Source organism: Dendrobates tinctorius, unplaced genomic scaffold (assembly GCF_039654945.1).
Source record: "Dendrobates tinctorius isolate UK_male_01 unplaced genomic scaffold, ASM3965494v1 ptg000028l, whole genome shotgun sequence".
NCBI lineage: Eukaryota > Metazoa > Chordata > Amphibia > Anura > Dendrobatidae > Dendrobates > Dendrobates tinctorius.
In genome coordinates, this window is record NW_027361696.1 from 4260025 (window position 1) to 4278303 (window position 18279).

Consider the following 18279-nt stretch of genomic DNA (forward strand, 5'->3'; position numbering starts at 1 on the left):
AAAGCTTTGTGAGGATATATTGACCAAGTAAATAAGTTTCTTTTCCATCCAAAACAAGTGTCTGTCTTGGTCTGAGCGCCCTAATCAGCCGTACTTCTCTTTCCATGTGTTCTAATGAGGCACAGCACTTGAAACACACCCCAAGTTCACTGAGGATTTCCTTGCACTCCTGCATGGTTTTGGACCTGAAGCCTCTACATTTGTTCGACGAGTGTGGTTTTTTGTGAATGGGACACTCACGATTGAAAGATTTATCCCTCAACGGAATAGTGTACTGCTTATCAGCGGGTACCGCAGATGGTGGAAGGTTAGTCTTTCTGACACTTACACTGCTCCTCAAGTCCTTGCTTCTATGTGTGACGCTTTCATACCTTGATGAGGGTGTTGATGGAGCTGCAGTGATAGACTCCAGGAAGTCTAGGCTAGGGTCATTCCTCATTTGGGCCTGTTCGACAACGAACTTACAGAACTGAGTGAACGGAGGAAAGGTGACACCATGTGACCTTTTGTACCTGGAAACGCATACTTCCCACTTCTCTTGCAGACTATATGGCAGCTTTGAGACGATTGGGTTCACCCCATGGGCAGTTTCCAGGTAGCATACTACAGACAGACGAGGGTCTCTCTTTGCGAGTTCCAGTTCCATAAGCAGATCGCTTAAGTCCAGAAGCTTGTGGGTTTCCTTAAGGTTGATCCTTGGAACGTTCTGCAGTCTCTTGAATAGGGACTTTTCTATGGCTTCAGCGCTGCCATATGTTCTTTCGAGTCTCAGCCAGGCAGCAGTGAGACCTGCTTCAGCTTGCCCCACGTAAACGGTCCGAAGACTCTTGATACGGTTTGTGGAGTCAGGACCCAACCATTTAACCATGAGGTAGAGCTCCTGTTCTGCGGATAGTTGAGGTCAGCAATGGCGGCCTTGAAGGTTGCTTTCCAGGCTCTGTAGTTCTCTGCACAGGCGGACAAAATTTGAGAGGCTGGTGCTGATTAACTCTTTGCTCACCATAAACCTGGCAAACTCGGACATGTCTGATCCTTCACTCCTTGTTACTGTGTTAGCTTGTGGTGCCCCTCGGGCGTATAAGCTGTGTGGCATGGAGGGGTGAATTGTTCCTGGGTAGAATGATGTTGCTGCAGGGTTGAGCTTTGGTTTAACCTCTGGATGACTGCGGCTTGAACTGTTAAGATGGACTGGAGTGCGTCTTGTGGTCTTCTCGTGGTGATTGCTGCTCCTGAGGGGACACATTATGGCTTTGGTCTTGGGTCTCTGCAGATGCTGTGGGTAACACTGGCACGGTAAGTTGGGCTGACTTGGACGTTTCCACATTGTTGGGTTGAACGTCGCTGGAGAAGGTGTGCGCTGCAGATATCTGTTTCTGCACATAATCACTGGTACGGACAGCTGGGTCATCTTCCAGTGGTGGTAGGAAAATCGGGTCGAGGTTTTGCTTCAATGCTTGCTCGAGTATTTTTACTTCAGCTAATGCGATTTTTTTCCTCCATTTCTATTTGAAGAATCTTTGCCCGAGCCTCTGCTTCTGTTTGAAGGATCTTTGCTTGGGCCTCTGCTTCTGCTTTTGCTTATGCTTTCTTGGCTTCTGCCTCTGCTTTCGCTTTCTTGGTTTCTGACTCTGCTTTCTTGGTTTCTGCCTCTGCTTTCGCTTTCTTGGCTTCTGCCTCTGCTTTCTTGACTTCTGCCTCTGCTTTCTTTTCTGTGTAGGAACGTCTTAGTTTGGTTCGCTCTGCGTTTTAACAGCCCTCTAGGATTCTGTCGCTGAGGGTTGAAGTCCTTGAGCAGGATGATTTGTATGACCGAGAAGAGGGTCTGGATGAGCCTGACCTGTGGGATCTTGATTCTTGCAGATGAGCAATACGGAGCTCCACTTTATCTTTGGCATCTTGCACAGCGGCGTCCCTTTCTCTTTCTGTGGAATCTACTTTGCTTAATTCTGATGAGGCTTCATCAATATTAGTCTTTTAGGAAGGCAACCTACCTTGCGGATAGTCTCTTGTATCTTCTGTGGGCAGTGTCTAGCCGTTTTATAGTGTCCTGTAGACTTGCTGCATCATTTTTGTGGCATTGGATGCTTGACATGAGGGAGGTGACTAGTTCCCATAGGTCAGAGGTCTCAAACTGCATTCCTCAAGGGCCGCAAACAGGTCATGTTTCAGGATTTCCTTGTATTGCACAGGTGATAATTTAATCACCTGCACAGATAATGATTCCAGCACCTTGTGCAATGCTAAGGAAATGCTGAAAACATGACCTGTTTGCGGCCCTTGAGGAATGCAGTTTGAGACCTCTGCCATAGGTCGTCCAGGTTGTCATTGAACTCATCCTTCGTGGAACGGTAGTTCTCGAGGACCTTTAAGGTTGGCATAAGGGAGCGTACTGGTCGTGAGTCTTGGTCTGTTTGTGAAGCTGGCTCTGTTTCCCGCTCTTCATAATGGGCAGTATTAGGTTGTATTTGCTCTGTTTCAGCAGTGGGAGACTGTGAAGGATCTTTTTAGGCCATTTTGATTTAAGGTGCACTGTCTCTTTAAGAAACTGAACCTTTGAATTGGAGGCTGGAAATCGCAGTGCAGCTTAGCTAAGACGTCCTGACAAGATTCCCAAGGTGTTTTTGGAGAATTGTGGGGTTTTGCAATCCGACAATCTGCAGCAATGTGATCGCACATCAGAGGAGAGAGAAATAGGGTCCCCGATCTCCCCGGTACCTCCCGGTGGTCCTTGGGCCCTCCTGTCTCCTCTGTTGGACGCCGCCAGCTTGGTGCGTGAAGAAAATGACGGTTCAATTCATTCATTCGATGTACCGCATATACTCGTGTATAAGCCGACCCGTGTATAAGCTGACCCCCCCAATTTTGCCACAAAAAACTGGGAAAACTTATTGATTCGCATATAAGCCTAGGGTGGAAAATGCAGCAGCTACTGGTAAATTTCAAAGATAAAAATAGATGGCAATAAAAGTAAAATTAATTGAGACATCAGTAGGTTAAATATTTTTGAATATCCATATTGAATCAGGAGCCCCATATAATGCTCCATACAGTTCATGATGGGCCCCATAAGATGCTCCATACAAAATACACCCCATATAATGCTGCACAAAGGTTAATAATGCCCCCATAAGATGCTCCATAGAATAATATGCCCCATATAATGCTCCATAAAGGTTATGGCTCCATAACATGCTCCATAGATTATGCCCCCATAAGATGCTCCATAGATTATGCCCCCATAAAATGCTCCATAGATTATGCCCCCATATGCTGCTCCATAGATTATGCCCCCATATGCTGCACCATAGTATATGCTCCCATATGCTGCCCCATACAATATGCCCCCATATGCTGCACCATAGTATATGCTCCCATATGCTGCTCCATAGAATATGCCCCCATATGCTGCCCCATAGGATATGCCCCCATATGCTGCCCCATAGAATATGCCCCCATATGCTGCTCCATAGAATATGCCCCCATATGCTGCCCCATAGAATATGCTCTATATGCTGCTCTATAGGATATGCCCTATATGCTGCTCTATAGGATATGCCCCATATGCTGCTCCCATAAAATGCTCCATATATTATGCCCCCATATGCTGCTGCAAAAAAAGTGGTACCGCTCATTACACTCATGAATATGCGCATATTCATGAGTTTAATGAGCGGTACCATGTGACCGCTGAAGGCAGGAAGGGAGACCGTGGAGCAGCGGGGGAGCTGCAGAGACCGCACCAGAGGAGGTAAGTATGATCTCTGACACCCCCGCTCCCCCGCCGACCCCCAGGTATATGACTCGTGTATAAGCCGAGAGGGGGACTTTCAGCCCCCAAAAAATGGGCTGAAAATCTTGGCTTATACACGAGTATATACGGTACATTTTGATCACTGTGATAAACCCTATTACAGTGATCAAAATAAAAAAAATAGTAAATAACCCCCCTTTATCACCCCCCTTAGTTAGGGAAATATAATGAAATAAAGAAAATATATTTATTTTCATTTTTCCGTTATGGTTGGAATTAGATTTAGGCTGTGTGCACACGTAGCGATTTTTAAGCGTTTTTGCCGCGATTTTCGGCGCGAAAACGCTTAAAAATCGTGTACAGAACGCCCCCCATGCATTCCTATGGCATTCCGCACATGCTGTGCTAATGCTGCGCTTTTTTCCGCCGCGGAATCGCATCGCGGAAAAAATCGCAGCATGCTCATTCTTTGTGCGGAATCGCAAAGAATTGCCACGATTCCGCACCCATAGGAATGCATGAGAATCGCTTACTTCCCGCATGTGGCTATGCCCACCATGCGGGAAGTTAAGCGTCTCATGTGCGGTTGGTACCCACGGTGTGGAGGAGAGGAGACTGTCCTCCAGGCTCTGGGTACCATACCCCTGTAAAAAAAAGAATAAAAAATAAAAAATCGGGGTATATTTACCTTCCGGCGTCCCGCGATGCATTCCCAGCCTAAGCGTTCCCAGTAATGCCTTGCGGCAAGGCCCTGTAATGACGTAGTCTCGCGTGACTCTAGCGGTCTCGCGAGATCGCTATAGCAACGCGAGACTACCTCATCACAGGTCTCGCAAGGCATCGCTGGGAAAGCTGAGGCCCGGGAATGCATCGCGGGACGCCGGAAGGTAAATATACACCGATTTTTTATTTTTTATTCTTTTAGGCGGCCTCAATAGTAAAAACCTGCTCACACTTGTCAAACACTATGTTTGACGAGTGTGACCAACCTGTCAATCACTTTCCAAGCGATGCTTCAAATCGCTTGGAAAGTGCTTGAATATCGCACGCGAAAATCGCGGCAAAATCGCGATCATAATCGCGGTAAAATCACGGTGAAATCGCGCGGAAAAAAACACGCGATTTCTGGGAAGGAGTCCGGTTTTTAGTAAGCGTTTTAAAACGCTACGTGTGCACATAGCCTTAGGGTTGGAATTAGGGTTAGAATTAGGGTTAGGGTTGGAATTAGGGTTAGGGTTGGGATTAGGGTTAGAGGTGTGTTGGGGTTAGGGTTGGAGCTAGAATTGAGGGGTTTCCACTATTTAGGCACATCAGGGGGTCTCCAAGTGCGACATGGCACCACCATTAATTCCAGCCAATTTTGCGTTCAGAAAGTCAAATGTTGCTCCCTCCCCTCCAAGCCCAAACAGTGGTTAACCCATACATATGGGGCATAAGCGTTATCAGGACAAATTGCACACCAACTTTGGGGGTCTAATTCCTCTTGTTACCCTTGGGAAAATAAAAAAAAATTGGGGGCAAAAAAAAAGGATTTTTTATTTTCACGTTTCTGCGTTATAAACTTCTGTGAAGCACTTGGAGGTTCAAAGTGCTTGCCACACATCTAGATAAGCTCCTTGGGGGGGTCTAGTTTCCAAAATGGGGTCATGTGTGGGGGGTTTCTACTGTTTAGGCACATCAGGGGCTCTGAAAGCGCAACCTGATGCCCGCAGAACATTCCATCAAAGTCTGCATTCCAAAATGGCGCTCCTTCCCTTCCGAGCTCTCCCATGTGCCCAAACAGTTGTACCCCTCACATACAGTGGGGCAAAAAAGTATTTAGTCAGTCAGCAATAGTGCAAGTTCCACCACTTAAAAAGATGAGAGGCGTCTGTAATTAACATCATAGGTAGACCTCAACTATGGGAGACAAACTGAGAAAAAAAAATCCAGAAAATCACATTGTCTGTTTTTTTTTCATTTTATTTGCATATTATGGTGGAAAATAAGTATTTGGTCAGAAACAACCAATCAAGATTTCTGGCTCTCACAGACCTGTAACTTCTTCTTTAAGAGTCTCCTCTTTCCTCCACTCATTACCTGTAGTAATGGCACCTGTTTAAACTTGTTATCAGTATAAAAAGACACCTGTGCACACCCTCAAACAGTCTGACTCCAAACTCCACTATGGTGAAGACCAAAGAGCTGTCAAAGGACACCAGAAACAAAATTGTAGCCCTGCACCAGGCTGGGAAGACTGAATCTGCAATAGCCAACCAGCTTGGAGTGAAGAAATCAACTGTGGGAGCATACAAGACCACTGATAATCTCCCTCGATCTGGTGCTCCATGCAAAATCCCACCCCGTGGGGTCAGAATGATCACAAGAACGGTGAGCAAAAATCCCAGAACCACGCGGGGGGACCTAGTGAATGAACTGCAGAGAGCTGGGACCAATGTAACAAGGCCTACCATAAGTAACACACTACGCCACCATGGACTCAGATCCTGCAGTGCCAGACGTGTCCCACTGCTTAAGCCTGTACATGTCCGGGCCCGTCTGAAGTTTGCTAGAGAGCATTTGGATGATCCAGAGGAGTTTTGGGAGGATGTCCTATGGTCTGATGAAACCAAACTGGAACTGTTTGGTAGAAACACAACTTGTCGTGTTTGGAGGAAAAAGAATACTGAGTTGCATCCATCAAACACCATACCTACTGTAAAGCATGGTGGTGGAAACATCATGCTTTGGGGCTGTTTCTCTGCAAAGGGGCCAGGACGACTGATCTGGGTACATGAAAGAATGAATGGGGCCATGTATCGTGAGATTTTGAGTGCAAACCTCCTTCCATCAGCAAGGGCATTGAATATGAAACGTGGCTGGGTCTTTCAACATGACAATGATCCAAAGCACACCGCCAGGGCAACGAAGGAGTGGCTTCGTAAGAAGCATTTCAAGGTCCTGGAGTGGCATAGCCAGTCTCCAGATCTCAACCCTACAGAAAACCTTTGGAGGGAGTTGAAAGTCCGTGTTGCCAAGCGTAAAGCCAAAAACATCACTGCTCTAGAGGAGATCTGCATGGAGGAATGGGCCAACATACCAACAACAGTGTGTGGCAACCTTGTGAAGACTTACAGAAAACGTTTGACCTCTGTCATTGCCAACAAAGGATATATCACAAAGCATTGAGATGAAATTTTGTTTCTGACCAAATACTTATTTTCCACCATAATATGCAAATAAAATGAAAAAAAAACAGACAATGTGATTTTCTGGATTTTTTTTTCTCAGTTTGTCTCCCATAGTTGAGGTCTACCTATGATGTAAATTACAGACGCCTCTCATCTTTTTAAGTGGTGGAACTTGCACTATTGCTGACTGACTAAATACTTTTTTGCCCCACTGTATGTGGTATCAGCATATTCAGGACAAATTGCACAACAACTTTTGTGGTCCAATTTCTCCTGTTAGCCTTGTGAAAATAAAAAATAGCGGGCTAAAAAATCATTTTTGAGAAAAAAAAATTATTTTTTGTTTTCACTGCTCTGCGTTATAAACTTCTATATAGCACTTGGGGGTTCAAAGTGCTCACCACACATCTAGATAAGTTCCTTAAGGGGTCTAGTTTCCAAAATGGGGTCACTTGTGGGTTTTTTTCACTGTTTAGTCACATCAGGGGCTCTCCAAACGTGACATGGCGTCCAATTTCAATTCCAGCCAATTCTGCACTGAAAAAGTCAAACTGTGCTCCTTCCCTTATGAGCTCTGCATTGCACCCAAACAGTGGATTACCCCCACATATGGGGTATGGGCGTACTCAGGACAAATTACCCAACAACTTTGGGGGTCTAATTTCTCCTGTTACTTCTCCTTGTAAAAAAAATTGGGGGGCGAAAGATCATTTTTGTGGGAAAAAAATGATTTTTTATTTTCACGGCTCTACATTATAAACTTCTGTGAAGCACTTGGAGGTTCAAATATGGGGTATCTGCGTATTCAGGAAAAATTGCACAAAAAAATTTTGTGGTTCATTTTCTCTTTAAACACTTGTGAAAATAAAAAAAAAATTGGTTCTGAAGTAAATTTTTTGCAAAAAAAAGTTAAATGTTAATTTTTTCCTTCCACATTGCTTCAGTTCCTGTGAAGCACGTAAAGGGTTAATAAACTTCTTGATTGTGGTTTTGAGCACCTTGAGGGATTCAGTTTTTTGACTGGTGTCACTTTTGGGTATTTTCTGTCATGTTCACCCCTCAAAATTACTTTAAATATGATGTGATCCCTGAAAAAATGGTTTTGTAAATTTTTTTGTAAAAATGAGAAATCGCTGGTCAACTTTTAACCCTTATAACTTCCTAACAAAAAAAAAATTGTTTCCAAAATTGTGCTGATGTAAAGTAGACATGTGGGAAATGTTATTTATTAAGAAATTTGTGTGACATATCTCTCTGATTTAAGGGCATAAAAATTTAAAGTTTGAAAATTGGAAAATTTTCAACATTTTTGCCATATTTCCATTTTTTTCATAAATAAATACAAGTCATATAGAAGAAATTTTACCACTAACATGAAGTACAATATGTCACGAAGAAACATTCTCAGAATCAGCGTGATCCGTTAAAGCGTTCCAGAGTTATAACGTCATAAAGTGACAGTGGTCAGAATTGTAAAAATTGGCCTGGTCATTAAGCTGCAAAATGGCTCTGTCACTAAGGGGTTAATATGCTTGGGCACAGCATTCTTTACAGACAACTTCTTTAGCAATGACCTTTTGTGGCTTACCCTCCTTCTGAAGTGTGTCAGTGGCTGCATTCTGGCCATCTGTTAAGTAAGCAGTCTTCCCCATGATTGTGGAAACTACTGAAACACACTAAGGGACCTTTGTAAATGCTTAGGAAGCCTTTGCAGGTGTTTTTCTTCATTATTCTAATTTACAGAGATAATGACTTTTGGGTTTTCATTTGCCGTAAGCCATAATCATCAACATTAACAGAAATAAACACTTGAAATAGATCATAAGGAGTATAAACATCCATTCCTGTAGCACATCATTCCTCTGCTATATGGAAAGTGCCATCCTGCTGTACATGAATATCCTCCACTACAGAGTATATACAGTGGGGGAAATAAGTATTTAGTCAGCCACCAATTGTGCAAGTTCTCCCACTTAAAAAGATGAGAGAGGCCTGCAATTGACATCATAGGTAGACCACAACAATGAGAGTCAAAATGAGAAAACAAATCCAGAAAATCCCCTTGTCTGATGATGGTGGAAAATAAGTATTTGGTCATTATCAAAAGTTCTTCTCAATATTTTGTTATATATACTTTGTTGACAATGACAGAGGTCAAATGTTTTCTATAAGTCTTCACAAGGTTGGCACACACTGTTGGTGGTATGTTGGCCCATTCCCCCATGCGGATCTAATCTAGAGCTGTTATGTTTTGGGCCTGTCGCGGGGCAGCACAGACCTTTAAATCCTTCTGAAGGTTTTCTATGGGGTTGAGGTCTGGAGGCTGGTTAGGCCACTCTAGGACCTTCATATGCTTCTTACAAAGCCACTCCTTCATTCCCCTGGCAGTGTGCTTGGGATCATTATCATACTGAAAGATCCATCCATATTTCATCTTCAATGCCCTTGCTGATGGAAGGAGGTTTGCACTCAAAATCTCACGATACATGGCCCCATTCATTATTTCATGTATACGGATCAGTCGTCCTGCTCCCTTTGCAGAGAAACAGCCCCAATGCATGATGTTGCCACCTCCGTGCTTCAGAGTAGGTATGGTGTTCTTTGGATGCAAGTCAGCATTCTGTCTCCTCCAATCACGACGAGTTTTGTTTCTACCAAGTAATTCTACTTTGGTTTCATCAGACCATATGACATTTTCCCAATACTCTTCTGGATAATCCAAATGCTCTCTAGCAAACTTCAGACGGGCACGGACACGGACTGGCTTAAGCAGGGAAACACGTCTGGCACTGTAGATATGAGTCCCTGGCGGCGTAGTGTGTTACTGATGGTAGCCATGTGACCGCGGGTCAGAGGAGGTGGGCGGAGCCTAGCATCGCTGTTAAAGCTGACAGAGCGGGGTTGCTGCAGCTTCGGGGGGAAATACTGAAGGGCGAGAAAGGACCTCAGGGAGGCTAAAGGGGTGACAGAGAGGAGAGTGATCACAAACAAGCCAAGGTCATACACGGAGAGGACGGTGCAGTACACAGGGGCAATCAAATAGAATAGTCAGGACATAGCGAGAGATCGAATATCCAAAGAGGGCAGTAGACGGTACAGAAACGGCAGGCAGAAATCACAATGGGGACAGAACCAGATCAAGAACCAGACAGATAGTAGCACAGGCACATCAGGGTCAGACACACTCAGCCAAGGGTCAAAGTATAAACGACAAATGATGGCCTCGCAATGAGGCTATAAAAACCTCCCAGGACCCAGAAAGGCCATCCGGATTAACCCTGAAACCACCTAATCTGAGAACCCAGTAAACCATGACACTGGGGGCTTTTTGCCAAGAAGAGTGGGCAGCTTTACCATCTGAGAAAATAAAGAACCTCATCCACAACTACCACAAAAGATTTCAATCTGTCAAAGATGTTAGAGGGGGCAATAGACAGTATTAAGAAATGGGGTATGTTAACTTTTGATCAGGGTCATTTGGATGTTTTGGGTTGTCATTATGATTTAAAAAGAAAACAGCAGTTTGACAGTAAATGGCTTCACCCAACCACTAACCATGAGTGGAGAAAATTTTGCCAGGATGTGTAAAATTTTGAGCACAACTGTACATCCCTATCCTGCTGCACATCACTATCCTCCACTATAGAGTATATACATCCCTCTCTTGCAGTACATCATTCCTCTGCTATATGTAAAGCCCCATCCTGCAGTACATCACTATCCCCCACTATAGAGTAATAATAAATAATAATAATAATCTTTATTTATATAGCGCCAACATATTCCGCAGCGCTTTACAGTTGAACAGTTTCAAACACAACAGTCTAGAGTACAGTGGGTACGGAAAGTATTCAACCGTTTTAAATTTTTCACTCTTTGTTTCATTGCAGTCATTTGGTAAATTCAAAAAAGTTCATTTTTTTTCTCATTAATATACACTCTGCACCTCATCTTGAAGAAAGAAACCAGAAATCTAGAAATTTTGCAAACTTATTAAAAAAGAAAAACTGAAATATCACATGGTCATAAGTATTCAGACCCTTTGCTCAGTATTGAGTAGATGCACTCTTTTGAGCTAGTACAGCCATGATTCTTCTTGGGAATGATGCATCAAGTTTTTTACACCTGGATTTGGGGATCCTCTGCCATTCTTCCTTGCAGAGCCTCTCCAGTTCCATCAGGTTGGGTGGTGAATGTTGGTGGACAGCCATTTTCAGGTCTCTCCAGAGATGCTCAATTTGATTTAGGTCAGGGCTGTGACTGAGCCAGTCAAGAATGGTCACAGAGTTATTCCGAAGCCACTCCTTCAATTGCAACCAGTCGTCCTGTCCCTTCAGCTGAAAAACACCCCCATAGCGTGATGCTGCAACCACCATGTTTCTCTGTTGTGATTGTATTATGCAGGTGATGAGCAGTGCCTGGTTTTCTCCACCCATACCGCTTAGAATTTTCACCAAAAAGGTCCATTTTGATCTCATCAGACCAAAGAATCTTATTTGCCATAGTTTGGGAGTCCTTCAGGTGTTTTTTTTTTTGCAAACTCTATGCGGGCTTTCATATGTCTTGCACTGAGGAAAGGCTTCAGTTGGGCCACTCTGCCATAAAGGCTCGACTAGTGGAGTGCTGCAGTGATAGTTGACTTTGTGGAACTTTCTCCCATCTCCCTACAGCATCTGTGGAGCTCAGCCACAGTGATCTTGGGCTTCTTCTTTACCTCTCTCAGCAAGGCTCTTCTCCCACGATTGCTCAGTTTGGCTGGATGACCAGGTCTAGGAAGACTTCTGGTGGTCCCAAACTTCTTCCATTTAAGGATTATGGAGGCCACTGTGCTCTTAGGAACCTTGAGTACTGCAGAAATTCTTTTGTAACCTTGGCCAGATCTGTGCCTTGCCACAATTCTGTCTGTGAGCTCCTTGGCCAGTTCCTTTGACCTCATGATTCTCATTTGGTCACTGTGAGCTCTTATATAGACAGGTGTGTGCCTTTCCAAATCAAGTCCTATCAGTTTAGTTAAACACAGCTGGACTCCAATGAAGGAGTAGAACAATCTCAAGGAGGATCACAAGAAAATGGACAGCATGTGACTTAAATATGAGTGTCTGAGCAAAGGGTCTGAATACTTATGACCATGTGATATTTCTGTTTTTCTTCTTTAATAAATTTGCAAAAATTTCTACATTCCTGCTTTTTTCCGTCAAGATGGAGTGCAGAGTATACATTAATGAGAAAAAAAATGAACTTTTTTGAATTTACCAAATGACTGCAATGAAACAGAGTGAAAAATTTAAAGGGGTCTGAATACTTTCCGTACTCACTGTATATGCATCCCTCTCCTGCAGTACATTACTATCCTCCACTATAGAGTATATACATCCCCTTCCTCCTGTACATGACTCCGCCACTCCTTGCATAGCTCAATTAATTTATTTTTTTAATTTCTCCCCTCTGTTGCAATCAAATATTTGGCATCTAATAAGTTGAGTTAAGGCCAAATAGGTGTTATGAGATTTCACTGAGAGTGTGTATACTTCTGTCTTCTGTATGACACTAACCAATCATAAGCAGGCAGCAACATAAAAGTACAGAAGATCCTGTGATGATGTTGTCATGTTAGCAGTATTAGTAAGATGATGTAGCGCAGTTAGCAGTGATATTTAGCTGATATACAGAGTTAGCAGTGTTAGTAAGATGATGTAGCAGAGTTATCAATCTTAGTAGGCTGACGTAGCAGAGCTATCAGTGTTATTAGGTTGATGTAGCAGATTTAGCAGTGTAAATAAGCTGATGTATCAGAGCTATCAGTGTTATAAGATTGATGTAGCAGAGTTAGCAGTCTTAGTAGGCTGATGTAGCAGAGCTATCAGTGTTATCAGGTTATTGTAGCAGAGATAGCGTTTTGAACAGTCCTGACGTAGCAGAGTTAGCAGCTGAAGTAGCAGACTTAGTGTGTGAATCTACTAACGTAGCAGAGTTAGCAACTGAAGTAGCAGAGTTAGTGTTCTAAGGCAGATTAGCAGAGTTGAAGTTGTGACTGGTTTATATATTTGTGGGGAAGGTGACTTGACGGACAGACGTGACTGGTAGCAGGAGGGGACGGTTTGTGCACTAGAGACGGAGATTGACAGGTTAGAAGGGTGACAGCTGGGAAAGGTGGATAGGAGAGTGCAGTACCTAGAAATGACCACAAGATGGCAGGGAGGAGTAGTTCAGGACTGAACAACAGCTTATAGCTCAGATACGCATACGTTATGACTAACATGGGGGGAGGGAGATAGGAGCCTGGGTGGGAAATTCCCCTGTGAGAGAGGGGATAAATAGAAGAGGGCGGGGCTCCAGAGGGGTCTAGTCCCAGGAGGAGCTCAGAGGACGATAGAGAAGAGAGAAGAGACAGTCAGGGGGGTGGCCCTGACCCGACGGACCGCAGGACAGGCGAGGTGACGTACCGCAGGACAAGTGAGGCCCCGGGGGGTACCGACTGGACGACGAGCTCTGACAGGTGAAGCGCTGGGGGTAGATTGGTCTAGGACAGCCCCCAGTGAAAGATCCGCGAGGTGCATTACTGTGACTGGAACGAAGGTGCCGGTACCCGGGCCTGGAGACAGTGTGAAGAAGCTGCGTTGCATGTTTGGTGGTCGTCAGGAGGACGACGAATAAATCCGGAACTGTTACACGTGAAATCTGTCTCCGCCTCGTCCTTTGAGTCACCTGGTGTCTGCGGCGACCGATCAAGTAAGCAGTGGTCCACCCCCCAATCCCGGCCCCTACCACATATTACCAATGAATCTTGCTGGACAAGTATTGAATATGTCAGCTAGTTTACATACTGTCTGTCCATGATAAGTTAGAATAAATGCGTCCTTCCGTCCACGGCACACCCTCTGAATGCTGACATGGTGGACATTCGCTGCGTCTTTGCAGGTTTCTGTCAGGATATACCTGACTCCTACCCACACTCCTCTTTGCTTCTAGACAGGATTTTTACATGGAGCCCTATTGAAAAGACATCCTGCGGGGAAGGAGAACTCGCCGGTATCTATGGAGATTTCCATAGCAACTGAGACCATCACTCTCACCTCCCCAGTAACGTCACATCTCTTGGTGAGCCGAGCGCTCACTTTAGGCTGCACTCTTCTGGGAGCAATAGATATAAAGCTCCATTTCTGCAGCCCATCAAAAAATGACATCTGCAAAGTTACGTCCTAAAGTGGTAGCTATATGATAATGATGTATGCAAGCACGAATAACAGCGACCGCAAAAAAAAAAGTCTGATTTCCCATTTGTTTCTCTCCCCTCCAATATAATCTAACACATCAGAGGAGAGAGAAATGGGGTCTCCTGAGCCCCCCCGGTACCTCCAGCACTTCCTGTCCCCCGGCCCCCAGGGTCTTTTTCCGGGAAGAAAATTGCGGGCGCTTGCCAAGAAAGATCTGGCGGCCGGCACCCGACAAAAATAGGAGATTTATCCTATTGGTTCATTTTGATCACTGTGATCAAACCCCCCCCCTTTATCACCCCCTTAGGTAGGTAAAAATAAATTAAAAAAATGTATTTCTTTCCATTTTTCCATTAGGGTTAAGGCTAGGATTTGGGTTATGATGGGGTTATAGCTAGGGTTAGGGTTGGAACTAGAGTTAGGGTTAGTTCTAGGGTTAGCGCTAGGGTTAGAGCTAGGGCTAGGGTTGGGCCGGCGATAGGGTTTGGGTTAGAGCTAGGGTTAGGTTTAGGCTAGGGTAGGGTAGGGCTAAGGTTAGGGTTGGGTTAGGGTTAGTGTTGGGCTAGGGTTAGGGTTGGGGCTATGGTTGGAGCTAGGGTTAGGATTGGAAAAGGGGTAGGGTTGGACTAGGGTAGGAGCTTAGAGTTAGGGTTGGGGCTGGGGTTAGGGGTGTGTTGGAGTTATGGTTCGGGTTAGGGCTGTGTTAGGGTTGGAGTTAGAGTTTTGTGTTTTCCACTGTTTAGGTACATCGGGGGTCTCCAAATGCAACATGACGCCCACCATTGATTCCAGCCAATTTTGCTTTCAAAAGGTCAAACGGTGCTCTCTCCCTTCTGAGCCCTGAAATGCACCCAAACGGTGGCTTTCCCCCACATATTGGGTATCGGCATACTCAGTAGAAATTACACAACAAATTTTGTTATCCTTTTTCTCCTAATACCCTTGTGAAAATAAAAACGTTTGGTTCCAAAGTGATTTTTTCGTGAAAAAAGTAAAATGTTCATTTTTTCCTTCCACATTGCTTTAGTTCTCATGAAGTACCTGAAGGGTTAATAAACTTCTTGAATGTGGCACAGTTTTTAGAATGGTGTCACTTTTGGGTATTTTCTGTTATATTGACCCCCAAACTTACTTCAAATGTGCGGTGGTCCCTAAAAAAAAGTGAGAAATCGCTGGTCAACTTTTAACTCTTTATAACATCCTAAAACAAAAAAATTGTTTCCAAAATTGTTCTGATGTAAAGTAGACATGTGGGAAATGTTATTTATTAACTATTTTGTGCTATGACTCTCTGATTTAAGGGCACAAAAATTAAAGTTGGAAAATTGCAAAATTTTCAAAATTTTTGCTAAATTTCTGTTTGTTTCATTATAAACGCAAGTCATATCGAAAAAATGTTACCACTAACATGAAGTACAATATGTCACAAAATAAACTGGGATCTGTTGAAGCATTCCAGAGCTATAACCTCATAAAGTGATAGTGGTCAGAATTGTAAGGCTGAGTTCACACGTAGCGTTTTTTTTTGCGTTTTTGCAGCGTTTTTAAACTCGCGATTTTGCTGCGAAAATGCAAAAAAAAAAAGCATCCCATGCAATCCTATGGCACATGCTGTGCTAATGCTGCGTATTTTTCCACGGCGGAATTGCATCGCGGAAAAATACGCAGCATGTTCATTCTTTGTGCGGAATCGCGGGAAAATCCGCACCCATAGGAATGCATTGTTCCGCTTACTTTGCATGTGGCTGTGCCCACCATGCGAAAAGTAAGCAGAACATTTGCGGATGGTACCCACGGTCTGGAGGAGAGGAGACTCCTCCAGGCTCTGGGTTCCATAACTCTGTAAAAAAAATAGAATTAAAATAAAAAATCATGTTATTCTCACCTTCCGGCGGTCCTCGCAGCATCAGCAGGCCTCAGCGATGCTCCCGGCAAGTCCCGTTCCCAGGGATGCCTTGCGACAATGACCTTTGACGTCGCGGTCTTGCGATGCAGTAGCGGTCTCACGAGACTGCGACGTCATCAAAGGTCATTGTCGCAAGGCATCCCTGGGAACGGAGGTTGCCGGGAGCATCACGATGATAGGGAACGCTGCGCGGGGCACGGGAAGATGAGAAAAACATGATTTTTTATTTTTTTTTATTATTTTTAACATTATATCTTTTTACTACTGATGCTGCATAGGCATCCTCAATAGTAAAAAGTTGGTCACACTCGTCGAACACTGTCACCGTCCGCTCCGGCGCCTCCCATCTTTATGATGTCCTCCTCCTTGCTTCTCCCTCGGTTCCTGCGCAGGCGTACTTTATCTGTCCTGTTGAGGGAAGAGCAGAGTACTGCAGTGCGCAGGCGCCGGACCTCTGTGACCTTTCCCGGCGCCTGCGCTCTTCAGTATTTTACTCTGCCCTCAACAGGGCAGATAAAGTACGCCTGCGCAGGAGCCGATGGAGAAGCAAGGAGGAGGACGGCATCGTATGAAGATGGGAGGCGCCGGACCGGACCGCGACACCCACCGCACCCGACCGCACCCTCCGGTAAGTATAATCTAATGTGTTTTTCTTATCTTTTAGGTTTCGTCGGGGGCTTATTCCCTTTAATGATAATTTAGGCATTGGAGGGAATATGTCCTAATAAATGGGAGTAAGAAAATCCCTGGGAATTATGAGAACATTAGTACGACAAAGCTAAGATTAGGACTGTACAAACCATCCGAGTTGCTCAGCGTTCACATTGTAAATGTGCGGCATTCATCCTGTGTCTCAGGAGATTCAATGTCCAGAAATTTAGGGGAAATACTGTATTTTATGAATGATTATGTATCTGTGTGTGCCCTAAGCATGGAAACTAGAATACATGGAATTATAATGTCAGATAGATAGATAGATAGATAGATAGATAGATAGATAGATAGATAGATAGATAGATAGATAGAATGTGTGGACTCTGACTGTGATAACGATACGCCCTTACAGACCGCATGGTGCCATTGTATTCGGCCAGCCAAGACCAGATATAACAGTGTTCAGTGAGGGAGACCATAGCTCATAAATAAATGTATTTTTACTGAAGAATAAGTTATGAGGAACTATGTACGGCAGATTGTAGACATTCATCTTCTTGGATACTTTTGTTTAGACATGGAACATCATCTCGCACTTTTCCTTCTTTTTCCTGGAGTCACTCTCCATTTCGACTTTGCTTAGCTCTTCTGTCTGAGCCCAGCACACCATTCTGTGAGCCTCCTCATCCCCACTATAGTCAAGCAAGAATCCTATGCTTCCACCCGCAGTTCCATGTACTTCTGCCCTTAGGGGAGTTTTCTATGCCAATATGGCCGCTACTTAGCTTTCCACTTTATTGATGCCTCTGGACTACCACGCAGGACTACCCTCTTCATCTCGCTTCTCCTTAGTTCTCTGTCTCATTAACAGGCCGACCAACAAATCTGTACCGTCCCACTAGACATCTGGCCCCAGTCCCTCATACTTCTTCCTTTTCTCTTTTGCTCTGGGCCGACTCCGGACACTACTCACTTCCTTCTCATTGTCGCTTCTCTCGTTGGAGCTTGCTACCTACCTCTGTCATCTCCCTCTAGCAACAAAAGAATCCAATGCGTGCGATTCTGCTACTACTGCAGGCACTTTCCTATCTGACATTCTGACAGAAAACTCTCCACTGCCTTCCCACTTAGCCTCTCCCACTCTGGACTAGTCCCAACTTTTAACCCTGTCTCACCCTGGTAGCTACTAAGTGCTGGGCAGAACACAACTCTATCACTAGCAATACAGTAGAAACAATTAAACTTTCCAAACACCATAATGCATTACATCATTTCACATATCTCCAAGGGAGAGTGTGGGCAACATCTTCACTTTACACATTCAGCGGATGCAGCACTCCTCAGCAACCCCATGTATCTGCTGGCACGGTGTGTGGTGCCCCTTGCTCAGTGTGTACATGCTCTCTACAGCAGTACCTTGCATGTTCTTGCATAAGTCATATTCATTTAAATGATGGAAGTTGTCATACTGGATGTGACCTCTACAGAGTGTACAGAGAGGTGCCCACTGTCTATTTAAGGGAATCTGTCAGCAGGTTTCTCCTATCCCCCTGTGGGCAGCGTCATGTAGGCAAAAAGCAGCTG

At 44.4% G+C, this 18279-nt stretch overlaps 1 protein-coding gene across 4 annotated transcripts in view; it reads left to right on the top strand.

Annotated features, from left to right (window-relative positions):
• The window catches only part of LRRC4B (leucine rich repeat containing 4B), a 220551-nt gene that overhangs the window by 156498 nt on the left and 45774 nt on the right, over positions 1-18279 (top strand). The gene's annotated exons all lie outside the window — the stretch shown is intronic.